The sequence below is a fragment of the Siphateles boraxobius genome, unplaced genomic scaffold, assembly GCF_051911475.1.
Source record: "Siphateles boraxobius isolate OS27281-9 unplaced genomic scaffold, OSU_SipBor_1 6, whole genome shotgun sequence".
NCBI classification, from domain to species: Eukaryota; Metazoa; Chordata; class Actinopteri; order Cypriniformes; family Leuciscidae; genus Siphateles; species Siphateles boraxobius.
The window spans coordinates 3746554-3761918 of record NW_027509186.1 but is presented as its reverse complement, the minus strand read 5'-3'; the positions used below and the strand labels follow the sequence as shown (position 1 = coordinate 3761918).

The window sequence follows — 15365 nt, the reverse complement described above, 5'->3', positions numbered from 1 at the left end:
ATGAAGTCTGCAAATTCAAGTACATATGCTAGTTTTGTAGCCGCTCAGGAAATAGTCAGGCACGGGAAGCCGTTCACAGATGGAGAATACTTAAAAGAATCTTTCATTAAGATTTCAGAACATCTATTTACAGACTTTAAAAACAAGAGTGAAATTGTGCAGAAAATCAGGGATATGCCCCTCTCTGCAAAGACTGTCAAAGACAGAACCATAAAAATGGCAGAAGACATCACCAGACAGCAAATTAAAGACATTAATTCAGCTGTGGCATACTCAATTGCCTGCGATGAATCTAAAGACAAAGGTGATATTGAACAAATAGCGCTGTTCTGCCGTTATGTAAACTCTGCTGGGCCACAGGAAGAAATGATTGAGTTGATACCACTAAAAGGCCAAACACGGGGGGAGGACATCTGTGAGGCTGTCTTGAATTGTTTAAGAACCAAAGGAATAAACACCACCCACCTGATGTCAGTGGCTACTGATGGGGCACCAAGTATGGTAGGAACGCATAAGGGCTTTGTGGCTTTACTGCAGAAGTCGCTGGACAGAAAGCTGCTGACTTTTCACTGCATCCTGCACCAAGAGGCACTGTGTGCTCAAACATTTCCTCCGGAATGCACAGAAGTAATGAATGTTGTCATTCAAATTGTCAATAAAATAATGGCAAAAGGTTTAAATCACCGTCAGTTCCGTTCGTTACTGGACGAGATGGAAAGCACATATTCTGATCTCCTGCTGCACAACAAAGTCCGGTGGCTGTCCAGAGGGGAGGTGCTGAAACGCTTTGCCGCGTGTCTGGAAGAAGTGAAAACTTTCCTGGGCAGCAAAGGGCTCACGTTTCCTGAGCTGGAACAGCCAGAGTGGCTGGAAAAGCTACACTTCATGGTAGACATGACAGCGCATTTGAACACGCTGAACACAGCTCTTCAGGGGAAAGGACGCACAGCCCTGCACATGTTGGAGGAGGTTTTGGCATTCGAGCGCAAGTTGACAGTGCTCGCCAGAGATTTACAGAAAGGTACACTATCACACTTCCCCAATTTGAGAGAGTTCAAAGAAGCTCACATGATAAATTCGGAGTATTTACAATCTGCAATCATCGCAATGCAAACATCGTTTGGGAAACGATTCTGTGAGTTCAGAGAGGAAAAAAACACATTATCCTTCCCTGTCACTCCTCTAAGCATCGATCCATCCCTGCTGAATACGACTGCATTGGCAGGTGTGAGTCAACCTGATCTTGAGATGGAACTGGCCGACATAGCCGACAAAGACATATGGGTGTCCAAGTTTAAACGCTTGACAGCAGACCTTGAAGATGTTGCCCGTCAGAAGGCCGTTCTTGCTCAGAATCACAAATGGCGTGATATTGAAAACCTCCCCAAACCTGACAAACTTGTGTTCGAAACTTGGAATGCTATCCCCGACGTTTATGTGAACATGAAAAAGTATGCACTTGGAGTCCTGTCGATCTTTGGATCCACATACGTATGTGAGCAGGTGTTCTCCAACATGAACTATATTAAAACCAAACATCGCGCACGCCTCACAGATGACAGCTTACGATCCTGCGTAAAGATGAAGGTGACGGCATACAGCCCTGATGTGCAGACGCTGTGCGCTGAGGTTCAGGAGCAGAAATCACATTAACCAAGTATGATAAATATTTTAATTGCCTATTATTTTGTATACCGTATATTCATATTTTTTTTAATTATTGTTCATTAAAGTAGTCCTTTTATTATTCAGGTTGACAGCTGACTGCACGCGCCAGTAGCTAAAATGATGACGGCACACAGAGAGAGGACGGCATTTTTGGTTTGCTGCCGGTGGATAATTTAAGTTCGGCGTTTTTTCATAAATTTAGTCATTGAGTATTTTAATTTATTTTACTTGAAAGTAACCTTCAAGCCAACGTCTTTTTTTCGGAGTTCAAAATGTTTTTGTTGCATGCAGAAATGTAATTTCGTTTTCTCTGCAGTCATTCATTGATTTAATAAATGCAACACATTATAGTTTGTTTATACATAATAAAGACAATACATAAATAAATAAACTTATATGCAGTGTTATTTCATTGGGTTTTGTGGCTCCCAGCGTTTTCGTTACTGTGGGAAACGGGTCCGAATGGCTCATTGCGTGGTAAAGGTTGCCGACCCCTGGTCTATGAGAAGAACCATCAGAATTTCATTTTCACATTTCATTGAATTGAATACTTGCATTTGTAGTGGGAACAATTCTTGAAGTTGTTGAAAATTTAAGTCGTTGATGGTTCCGGCAGTGTGAAGTGGAAGTTGGTTGAGAGTTCTCTTTCTCCAGGAACGCATGGCTGGTTTGGTCAGGGCCTGGGGCCCTGTTGAGGCCACGCTGAGCACCCAGGAGAAGTGAGGAAGTCGGAAGAGTGAGTGATTGGAGTCGTTGTTGGTTGGAGTCTTTGTTCCAAAACTCCTGAGATTGTCCTTGGTTCTTTGTGAGAGTCTTCTCTCTCCTGCCTGTGCCCATATCTGGTTGGATCGAGGCCTGCTGGGCCCTGGGGCCCCTGTGGAGGGGGAGGGGGTTCCCCAGGATCACCAGAACAGTGTTGTGGCTGGATGAAAGAACTAAGAGAGGGAGGTCACATGTGGGCTGTCTCTAATAAAGCCTGGAAAAGATCCTCCCCTAAGGGTTGAACTCGACCAATCAGAAAGGTGACATGTCTGAGAGGGAAAGTGGCTCTTAGTTGATTTACGGGTCTTTGTCCCTAGCGTGGTTATACCTTCATTAATGCTCAGATAGCTATAACACATCCACACTGCATTCTAGAAGAAGGTGATGAACATCAAAGTGTGAGTCATTAAATGAGGATTAATTAGGTAGGAGGCATGATACAGGTGAGGTTACATTGATCGTTAGTTGGTTGTATACCAGGATACATACCATAATATATACCTAATAGTACACGAGACAGTCAACCATTTACACTGTTTCTTTCACAGTTTTATGCATGTTCATTTATAGATCAGTTAGTCTATGATTAATGCAGCAAAGTCTGTTTTAAAGAGGGTTTCTGTTTCATAGTCTCTCTCTTGTGCATGTGGCCACATTCCTCGGAGGTCGTAAAATCTCCTCATCATGCCCTGTAACATGACACTGTTTCTGCCCCTTGTGTTCGTTCATTTGGGCTGTTAGTTTTGGAGTTTCATAAACCTTTGTATATAATGAATAATTAGTGTCTGATTGGTCCATACCCTACAGTTCCATTTGGCTATATTGCAATTTATTTAAGTTGCATGAAGGAGAAATTTTTGTGTGTGTACAATGGGGAATAAAATTAGTCCACCGTTAGAAAATGAATCTCCGAAAGATTTTATGATTAGAAATAATCAAGCATTTTTTACGGAGCCATATGTGTCAAATTTAGCTGGCTGGTCAACTGGCAAAACACAATTAGATGCGTTTCCTCGTGACGGCTCATTTAAAGACACATATATGCGTGAAGCAAAATACATGATTTTTGGAAATTGGGGCGATCCTGATTGGGATTATTCGTATATGAAACGTACCTATAAGATCTGGAAAGACATGCAATCTTATTGGAATCGTGGTCCAAAAGTGGATAACAACAAAAATCTTTCTCCCCCTCAAGCTGAACAGCCTGAGAAGGAGAAAGTTATTTCACATCCTGCTGAAGTCAGAGCGCCCCTCCCTCCCAGATATGAGAGCATTCAAACTTCTCCTGTCTCGGAACCTATAAAAAATAAATCCTACCCTGTTGATGAAAATTATTTACTATTTGTGAACACATTTTTGAATAACATGCACAACGAGACTGCACAAATGATTCGAATAACTATAACCAACATTAGTAACATTTCTGTTGATGAATTGGGTAGACGCTTGCGTGAACTGTCGTCTGCTGGGGCATTTGAAAACTCCAGAGGAAAAGTTCCCGCAATGTTCCAAGTAAATTCCACTGTCCAAAATCGCCCGCCACCCAATGTTAGGAATGACATAAAGTGTTTTTTTATGTCACACACAGCGGACACACACAGCGATTTTGCAGAAAAAAAGCTGAGAGATTTCAGCAAACTAATGAGAAACCGATGTTTAGGCGCTCTGATGGCCTCCCTTTCTTTCTCCCTCTGAAAGACAGAGACCTGTGTATCCGACTGAATGGGGAAAGGAATGACGGACATTAAATTCTATAGGAATAGATAATATTCCAGTGGTTTGTAATTTGACACCACCTTTATTTGTTACTTCTAATGATATACCATCATTGTTCAAAATGCATGATTTTTTGCAATTATACCTGATTCTTTATTCTGCTTGTTAGGTAGAGATTTAATGCATAAGTTGGGTGTTAAATTAGGATTTGACTCTGACTCTTTGCAACTCATGTTTCCAGCAGCCTTTTCTCTTACGACCGACACAGGAAGTGCTCTCTTCGAGGATGTATCTGCAACTGAGCTCGGACAGGAAGTAGCTGATGTAAACCCGAAATTGTGGGCGGCCCATAAGGATGACGTGGGACTTCTTGATATCCAACCTTATGTGGCCAATTTGACAATGAATAGGCCTGTTTTTTTTTTTAAAACAACATTCGCTTTCAAAGGAAAAAGAGGAGGGAATTCGACCCCTCATTGATCAGTTTCTGGCTCAAGGCATTCTGGTTCGCACTCATTCACCTTACAACACACCAATTAATCCAATCAAGAAAGCAAATGGTTCTTGGCGCTTAATGCAAGACTTGAGAAAAATTAATGATTTGATAAAACCACATGCTCCTATTGTGCCAGATGTACAAACTATTATTAATTCTATTCCTTTAGAACATGCATTTTATTCTGTCATTGATTTATGCTCCGCCTTCTTCAGCATTCCTGTTGACCAACAAACTCAGCCACTTTTTGGTTTCTGTTTTCAGAATTGCCAGTACATATGGACAAGACTCCCTCAAGGGTTCAGAGATTCTCCGGCTGTTTTCTCCGCTGTAGTGCACGCAAGGCTGAAGGATGTCAGACTCCCTCCTGACACCTGCCTGCTCCAATACGCTGATGGCATTCTCGTCACTGGTGCCTCTGCGGACATGTGTGCTGCTGCCACTACAATTGTCTGCAACGTTTTAGCAGAGGCTGGTTCCAAGGCATCTAAAGAGAAACTTCAGTGGGTGCAGAGGAAAGTCAATTACATCGGCAATGAACTGTCACAAGGCCAAGTTCGCCTGTCTGCGGACAGAGTCAAAGCCATCGCTTTGTTCAAGCACCCTTCAACACGGAAGCAAATGCAAAGCTTTCTGGGACTGGTCAATTACTGTCGATTATGGGTGCCAAATTGCTCCATGTATGACAAAATCCTGCGAGACGCTACGCTGGATGATAAAGAGGACATTACATGGACAAGTGAGATGGACCAAGCGTTAAGACATTTGAAATCCTCTCTGTTAAGGCCTCCCGCCCTCGGCCTTCCTTGCTACAAGCGAGATTTCCACCTGTACGTGCACGAAGGTGGGGGCACAGCCGCAGGAATCCTGGCCCAAGAGCATGGGGGCACTTTTGGTCCAGTAGCTTATTTGTCTAAAACTCTTGATTCAGTGGCTCGGGGACTCCCGGCCTGTTTACGTGCAGTGGCTGCTGCAGCGATCATGGTACAGGATGCTGAAAGGGTTGTTTTATCATATCCACTCACAGTTCACACATCACATCAGGTAGGAGCAATTATGCATAACATTTCTACTCAACACATGACTGCTCAACGTCGTTCAGGCTATGAGGCTATATTATTAGCAACTGCTAATTTAACGTTGAAAGTAACTTCTGTTATTCATGGTCCTACTGTACATCTGCACAGGTTGTTGACAGATGGTGAATTTGAGAGTGACGACCACGACTGCCTTACCAGAATCCAAACTTCGACTGCCTGCAGGCCAGATGTGTCGACATCTTTCCTGGAGGAGGGAGATAATTGGTATATAGACGGATCCTGTTTCAAGCCAAATGACAATTTATACTTGTGTGGATATGCTATTGTCAAATTACCTGATCGTGTAATTGAGGCATATTCATTGCCATATAAATCAGCTCAAGTAGCAGAATTAATTGCTCTAACAAGAGCTTGTCAGTTGGCAAAAGTTCAGTGCATCAATATATACATTGATTCCAAATGCGCGTACGCCGTTGTCCATGATTTTGCTAAATTGTGGGAAGAAAGAAATTTCAAAACCTCCGACGGAAAAACAATTTTGACCATCGAAACCATCGAAACTTGCTGTTATTAAAGTAGCTGGTCATAAAACAGGTTAATCGGATGAGGCTAAGGGAAACAGGTTTGCAGATGAAGTCGCGAAATGGGCTGCTAAAGAAGTAATACTTAGTCCATACGTAAATGAAAAGAGCAACGATGTACCTATGATGAATTTGTCGCTGATTAATGATTTGGACATTAAAGTACTGCAAGCTAACCCTACGCAAGTTGACTTGATTCATTGGGCTGCGAACGAAGTAAAACCAGATCAAGCTGGTATTCTGAGAGACAAGCAGGGTAGAATCGCTCTACCAGCATCCACCGTTGTAATGCTGTGCAGGCATTATCATGGTGTATCACACGTGTCAAAAGAAAAAGTGATACAAAATTTGAATCAATCATACTGCATAGCAAATGTTCGAAAGAATACTTTGTTGATATTGGATGCTTGCCTGGTGTGTGCACGAACAAACAGACACAAGGCAACCCGCAGGAAGCTTTACCGCATCCTGAGGTTCCTTTTTAATATTTACAGATCAATTTTACACACATGCCTCCATGTGGAAATCACAAATATTTGCTCATGATTGTTGATCGATTTTCTAAGTGGCCTGAAGCTTTTACGTGTGGTAAAGAAAACGCTCAGACGGTTGTAAAGGTTCTTGCAAAAGAAATTATACCGCGTTTCAGTATTCCAACCGTTATAGCGAGTGATAAAAGAACTCCGTTTGCTTCAAAAGTCACACAATTGTTAGCCAAAGAGTTTAATATTAATTGGCACTTCCACATTCCCTATTCGCCGCAATTATAAGCTAACGTAGAACAGACAAATAAGACGATAAAAGAACGTCTCAATAATGCGTGTCTAGATACAGGCAGAAATTGGGTTGATTTGCTGCCTGCCGTATTGACGGAAATGAGAATGTCCCCATCAGCAACCACAAAAATGTCTCCATTTGAAATTCTGATGGGTAGACCTTTCCCTTGGGTCAGAGGTCGCGCTGGCAATCTCTCCACAGGTGACACGGAGGTGATCATCTCGGATTACGTGGATTCCTTAGTTAGAACGTTAAAAGGCATAAATGGTGATGTTTCTCTCTCTCTCCCTCTTCCTTCAGAAAAGCCGACTCATCCTTTCGTTCCAGGACAACAGGTGCTGATAAGGTGTCTGAAGCCCACGTAACTCGGTGAGCCGAACTATTCAGGACCATCCACTGTTATCGCTGTGACGAGGACCGGTGTTCTGACTGACCACCAGCCGCAGTGGGTCCATGCTAGCCGGGTTAAGGCAGCTCCATCCCAGGGGAACGCACAAGCCTATGTGGAAGCACTGATCGAAAGGAGAACGAGGAAGAGAAGTAGACGAAGAACGAGATTGCTGATTGATATTAGCAATAATTATAACTGAATCTATTAAGATTCATCGTGCTATGAATACTTTTGAATTTTTTGTATATGCTTTGATGAAAAGAACTGTCAAATATTAATGATTTTGAAGGAAATGTTTGATTGAAGAATATTGCATGTATTATTGTACTAGAATGAATATGCTGAGAATGATGTGATATGATAATTCTATTATGTGATAATTATCTTATCAATGGGGCCATTGTTAGAAATATATTTTCTCCCTCAGCATAAATCTATAACATAAGAAGGATTCTTTGTTCAGCCGAAAACTGACACGTTTGCACATTCTTTTCTATGAATTTATACTAACTGGACTTATACTCCTCCCCGTAAGACTTTAATTTAGACATTATGAGCTGAGCGTTTTGTCTCCCTCCGGCGCTGGGGTTGTGAATTGTTTATTCATAATAAAAGACCAATAATTGGGGCACTTCTCGTTTGGACCATTTCATTTCGATTCTAACACACCCTTATAGGCACACCCACCTTGAGGGCAAGGCTTTCCTATGTACTAATGTAGCAAAACAGAGATATTAAAAGATCACATTCAATACACACCTTATTGATGATGCATACTGTGTACAGGCGAGCAGATGAAACGTTCCTCAAGTGTTGTCCCATATAAAACATCTCGGTTACTAACATAACCTCGGTTCCCTGAGATAACGGGAACGAGTATTGTGTCTTTGCTAGATGCTATGGGGGAAAATTCCTTTTTGTCCGATTTGTTGAAGCCTTTTATTCAATAATGCAGTATTACTGCACGGCCATAATAATGCGGAGATGCACGCACGCTATTGGCTGGGCAGTGGGAACGGCACATGTCTATGGCGAAGTGGCACATCTGCGCGAGCCAATCAGGCTGCGTCCCGCCGAACCGAGCGCAGAGCCGGCCAAAGAGGGCGGGGCATCTGCCTATAGCACAGCTGTCTACGCAATACTCGTTCCCGTAATCTCAGGCCCACTTGCTTGACCGATGCTAAGGCTAGCAAGTGTGCGGTCTTGAGCAAAGTGCCCTTAATTCGGCCGACTGTAGCGGCTCAAACGGGGGCCCCTTGAGGGCCCTGAAGACTGTAACAGGACTGATAGGTCTCAGGAAGGTGTTGTGAGGGGGCGAGGCAGGTTGAGCATCCTTGCCCACTTCTGGAAGCGAACAATCAAATTGCTTCTACCCAACATCTGGCCGGCCACAGGAGCATCTAACTTTGCTATGGCCGCCACATAGTCGGAGCGTGGAGGGGTACGACACGCGTTCAGCAGCACTTGTAGGAAGGAAAATAGGAGCGGTATATCACATGAAGTAGGGTCTTGGCTCCATGCTGAGCACCATTTGGAGAAGACAGAACACTTAAGTACGTGGACGAGTCTCGTGGATGGGGCTCTGGTCTCAGATATAGTGTTTAGGACAACCTCGTGGATAGCCCACATGGATAGCCCATGGCATTGGCCATGGGGCTGCTGCTAGCAGCTGAATCATCTCGGGAAACCAAGGCTGGGTCCACCAAAGGGGGGCCACCAGACAGACTGTGCATCTCTCCTCTCTGATCCTGTTGATGACCTGAGGGAAGAGCACGACTGAGGGAAAAGCATAAAGGGGAAGACTGGGCTATTTGTGGGCCATGGAATATTGGGCAGTGAGAGTTGTCTTTGGAGGCGAAGAGGTCAACCTCTGCCCTGCCGAAGACACTCCAAATTGTTTGAACCTGGGGCTGGAGGGCCCATTCTCCCGGGGACACATTGAATCAGGGAGCAGACATGCTGTCGCGAGACAATCTGCCAGACACGTGCATCGCTCTCAGCAAGCGCAGGCTGTGTTGTGCCCAAAAGAGCAGACGTCTGGCTACCCTGTACAGAGGCTTCTACCTGAGTCCAACCCTGGTGGTTTATGTAGGATACTATCGCCATGTTGTCCGACCGGATTAAGACGCGATGTCCATTTAGGTCTGGTAGGTAGGTTTTGAGGGCGTGCGCCGAACGATCAGGCTCTTGGTCGCCGGAGAGTGCCGAAGCTTCACTCATGTGGAATAAATGAAGGGCAGTTGATCATTACTGAAGTAGAAAAATTTCTGAAATCCCATGGCAAAATGAGCAGCTGTATAGGCAGAAGCCCCGCCTCTTTGGCGGGCTCTGCGCACGGTTCGGCGGGACACCCCCCCCCCAGCCCCGGATGGGCTCGCGCAGACATGCCAGTTGGCCATAGGTTTGTGCAGTTCCCACTTGCCTAGCCAAAAGCATGCGTGCATCTCCGCACTATTATGGCTGTGCAGTAGCACTGCGTTATTGAAAAAAGGCTTCAATAAATCATTTAAGTTTTCAAAACTAAGTTTTCCCCCATAGCGTCTAGCAAAGACGCAATACGAGTAAACGTTTAGGAAGGAAACCAATATAGATATTGTGTATTGTGTTAACATTCTGTGCTCATCTGCATCATCAATAAGCTGTACACTAAATTACACTTTTAATGTCACTGTTTTAGTATGTTAAGGGGCTTGAAGTGTTTTGAGTGTGTTTTTCCATTCCACTGCGCTACATCTTGCATTTTTAACCACAAAAATGTGTTCTGTGTGAATGGTCTCTTAGACTGGTTTGTTTTACAATTATGCTTTCAGTATTGAATAAAATCTAAATGTATTTTGTCCAGTGCATTCTGGGATTTACTTCCATATTAAAGATAGATGTGATTGACTCACCAGTCGTCCCGTGGCGCTCTGACCTCCCCCATTAAGCCACAGTCCCGGCAGCATGGCGGACAGATATGGGCCCCAGACCCCAGGGACGAACAGCGGCTGTGTGCTCACCTGAGAGATACAGACACACGCTGACATCAACAGTCACATGCTTTGAACACAAACAAGTACAGGAACTGAAGCTCACAGCCATGTGACATGAGGACGTCCCACATATGACAGCCAAACGGGATGTGACTGGTTGCTCTTCACAGGGCAGCTGGTGTCCCCTCACATCGGCCCCGATGACCTCTACAACAAGACAATAAAATTACAGAAAATATAACTGACACTGCTACATAAATTTAAACTCACAGATCTTACGATAATTACCCAGCTAATTAGTCACAGTACAGTAACACAATTGTTTTTGCATTGCAATATGCAAATGAGTCACTATCTAATTAAATATGCACTCATATGCATATATTTCCTGTCCAGAAACCAGATTCATCATTTTTATTTGATTTTGTTGACATATTACTGTTTTTTTCCAGCAGGGATTTTTGATTTTTCTTTTTATCACTCTATAAATCAGAAAAGACTGTCAACAGACAGAAACAAATACATTTTCATCATGTTTTTAGCAGTTGTATAAAAATGTTGCATAAATGTGGTGAATGATATATGAACAAACTTTCATATAGATATAGATTTCATATAAACTAAAATTTTGGCGTGTGTGAAGCTGCTGAATTGGAGATTTCGGACTCAAGTTCACCGTCTTTAAGGATTAAAATTTACAGACACTAATAGATAAAGTGAAATAAAATAAGCACTTGTTTTCTTTCCACTAGTTTGAAAGAAGACAAGCTATGGAAGCAGTCAGAGCTCAAAACTGACAAGTGGATGAAAAAACCCTGGTTTTGCCTGTAAAATCTTGCACTAGTTTACATGTTTTGCCTGTTTATTTATTGCTATATATCATCTGAAGGTTTAGATTAAGCAGGTCAGGACAGTTATTACAGGAACACTGTGATGAAACCAAGAAGAGGCTGACTAAACATCAGGGCCATATTAGGAGCACACAAACACTGCAATGCTCCTCCTGTGTCAACAGGATTTAAAAAGCCCCAATTATGCTTTTTAGTGTATTTCCTTTAATGTAGTGTGTAATAAATATGTTTGCGAATGTGAAAGATCTGCAGTTCTCTTACAAGAGGTTCTCTCGTATTGCGTAAGCTAGCTTACGCTACGGGGAAAGTCATCTTTGCTCGAGATATTGAAGCCAAAAATTATCCTTAATTTTGTATTTATTGTCAACGTAGTGCAGCAGCCAGCAGACTTAGAGCAGGCCATCTTGCGTGCTCATTGGCTGCCCTGCGGCAACTGCTGCAGCCTACCACTGAGCCTCGCGCGTGACGTCACGTCCAATGAGGGCGCTTTGCGCCCTTATGCGTCATAGCCCGCCAAAATGGGGGTGGCTTAGCGTATAAAAGCCAGGCTCGTTTGCTGCGTCACTGATTTCATCATCTTCAGCGAAGCTCTCCGCATCGCGGAGTCAGTCAGAGATAGAACTGTTATCTCACAGAGCTGTGCTTCTCAGCCATCTGGAAAGCTTGGGTCTCATGGTCAACTGGACCAAGAGGTCATTACTGCCCACTAGTCAGTCAGGTTTCCTTCCTAGGAATAGAACTGGACTCTGTGGCTATGACGGCCCGCTTATCGACACAGCACGCCCGCCGTGTTCGACAGCTAGCCGCGTCTTTCCAGGAGGGCAGCATTACACCTCTGAAGACATTCCAGAAGATGCTAGGCTGTATGGCATCAGCTGCGGCTGTGCTTAAGCTGGGCCTCCTGCGCATCCGCCCGCTAAAACGCTGGCTGAACACCCAAGTGATAGTTCATACAGGACCACCATGTACTGGTCCGCTCGGACAACATGTCTGTGGTGTCCTACATAAACCGTCAGGGCGGCGTCAGATCCAGAAACCACTGCCATCTGACGGAACGCCTTCTTATATGGTCTCAGGGCCGCCTGCGCTCGCTGAGAGCCACGCATGTGCCAAGCCACTTGAACGACGATCCAGACAAACTGTCCAGGAACTACGTTCCCCAAGGGGAATGGTCCCTGCATCCCCAAACAGTCCAGTTACTGTGGCGCCTCTTCGACAAAGCGAAAGTCGACCTGTTTGGGTCAAAAGACAACACTCATTGCCCGCTGTTCTTTTCAAAGAACGAGGATGCGTTGGCCTAAATCTGGCCCAGCCTCCCACTTTATGCTTTTCCTCCGGTCTCTCTGTTACCACAGGTAATCAAGAGAATCAGGGAAACGCGCCACTCGGTGCTCCTTATAGCCCAGAATCAAACCTGGTTCCCGGAGCTTATGCGGCTGCCCCAAACAGCCCGTTGGCCGATTCCGGTGAGGAGAGATCTCCTCTCTCAAGCCCGCGGCTCAATCTGGCATCCCCATCCAGAGCGCTGGTCTCTGCACGTATGGTTAATCAACGGATACCCGTTGTACTGCCAGAAGGAGTGATGAACACGATTACGCAAGCCAGAGCTCCCTCTACGAGGCGACTTTACGCGTCTAAATGGTCGTGTTCTCCAAATGGTGTGCTGATAGAGATCTAGACCCACGAATGTGTGGGGTCACGGGGTTGCTTAGCTTCCTTCAAGAGAAGTTGGATAAGGGCAGGTCCCCACCCACGCTTAAAGTCTATGTGGCGGCCGTCGCAGCGTTCACTGAGTCGACGCGTGGCCAGTCAATAGGAAGGAACGAGCTCGTCATTCGCTTCCTTATAGGAGCTAGACGGATGAATCCCCCGCGACCCTCGTCGGTTCCCATGTGGGATCTTTCACTGGTCCTAGAGGCCCTGAAAGCTTTCCCCTTAGAACCATTAAACTCCGTGGACCTAAAGTACCTCTCGCTCAAACCCGTTTTTCTGACAGCTCTGTCATCAGTTAAACGTGTGGGGGATTTACACGCGCTATCTGTTAGCGCAGCGTGTCTTGAGTTCAGGCCAAATGACTCTAAAGTCATCCTCAAGCCATGACATGGTTATGTCCTTAAAGTGTTGGGCACCGCCTTCAGAGCGCAGGTCATTTCTCTTTCGGCTCTGCCAGCATCCGATAGTGAGGGTGATGTGGATCTCCTCTGCCCCGTCAGGGCACTGAGGGTTTACATTACGCGCTCCGCCTCTTTCAGGCGTTCGGAACAGCTCTTTGTCTCGTTCGGTGGGCGCACCAGGGGTCTCGCCGCCGCTAAACAGAGCCTGTCCAGATGGATAGTGGAAGCTATCACATCTGCTTATAAGTCTAAAGGTCTGCAATGCCCCTTGGGCATCAGGGCGCATTCCACCAGAGGCGTGGCCTCGTCGTGGGCTTGGTCCAGCGGAATTTCCATTCATGACATTTGTGAGGCGGCAGGCTGGGCCTCTCCCTCCACATTTGTTAGGTTTTATAACCTGGAAGTTCCCGCCTTGCAGGCTAAACTTCTGTCAGTGTGAGCAGTGTGTTTGTCCTGCCCAGATGATCATGCGCAGACTTCTCTCACGCGACGTTCGCCTTCCTGGTTGAGCTGCACTATATAGTGAAAAGTTATATGGACCGGCGACGACGCTCTGTATACCCTGTATGTGCTTATAACATGTGCTGGCCCGCATTGCTGGCCACCTGTTTCCCACTTATCTATGTTCCCCGGGAATCCCTGGGACTCATGAAGTGGAGGCTGGGCGCACGGCCTTGACAATGGGTTCCCGTAGTGTAAGCTAGCTTACGCAATACGAGAGAACCTCTCGTAAGAGAACGATACTCGGTTACTAACGTAACCTCGGTTCTCTCTAGAAGAGGGAACGAGTATTGCGTAACCTGACTGTGCAGGCGCCACGAGCGTTTTTCGCTTCAGCTGCTGAAACCAGGACACAGCCAACGAGCCTGGCTTTTATACGCTAAGCCACCCCCATTTTGGCGGGCTATGACACGTAAGGGCGCGAAGCGCCCTCATTGGACGTGACGTCACACGCGAGGTTCAGTGGTAGGCTGCAGCAGTTGCCGCAGGGCAGGCAATGAGCACACAAGATGGCCTGCTCTAAGTCTGCTGGCTGCTGTACTGCGTTGACAATAAATACAATATTAAGGATAATTTTTGGCTTCAATATCTCGAGCAAAGATGACTTTAGCTTAGCTTACGCTAGCTTACGCAATACTCGTTCCCTCTTCTAGAGAGAACCGAGGTAACGTTAGTAACCGAGTATCGTTTCAATGATCAAAGTTCCGATAAATAGATTTTTTGTCTCCAAAAAGAAAGCGATTCTGAACTGAAATGAGTCAACCTGTAATTCCAGTCTCACTTCCTGATATGGTAAAACCCACGGTATTGTTAATGTTCGCATCCCAGTGTATATCAAGAGCTGAGATTCAGATATGATAATGAGGGTTTGGTTTCAGACCAATCACAGCAGACTGGGCCATCTGACCAATCAGAGCAGAGCAGCTCTCAGAGAGGCGGGGTTTCGAGAGACTGAATCCTTGATCGAAGCATTTCAGACACAGAGAGAAAAAAGCTGATGCTGCAGTGGATATTATGAGGAAATTAAAGTGTTCCTGCTTGTTCTTGTTGTTTACAGTAGAGGTCGACCGATAGTGGATTTTACAGATACAGATATTTAGGTTTGACCGTACATGCCGATAACCGATTATTCAACCAATATTTTTTTAAATGGATACTGGATTAAAAACAAACATAACACTCCAGTAAAACAGTGCTGAACTGAAATGTGCTAAATTAAATAAATATATAAATATGAATATATTAAAATGAGAAGTTCTACATAACTAACTATACAGAAATAAATTTAGACATTAAAATATTGCAGATATGTGTTTCTTTAGCTATTACCTAGAAACATAGCCTATATAAATTTCATAGGTAACACTTTGGAAGTCCCATTTGTTAACAAGGATGTATTAGCTAGCTTTCATGAACTATATGCATTATGCAATATATGTTTTACTGCATGTATTAATATTTGAGCAATACAATTGTACCTTGATCATTCATAT

At 44.7% G+C, this 15365-nt stretch overlaps 1 pseudogene; it reads right to left on the bottom strand.

Annotated features, from left to right (window-relative positions):
- Nucleotides 1-15365, bottom strand: part of LOC143716461 (FGGY carbohydrate kinase domain-containing protein-like) — a 48698-nt pseudogene that overhangs the window by 22876 nt on the left and 10457 nt on the right.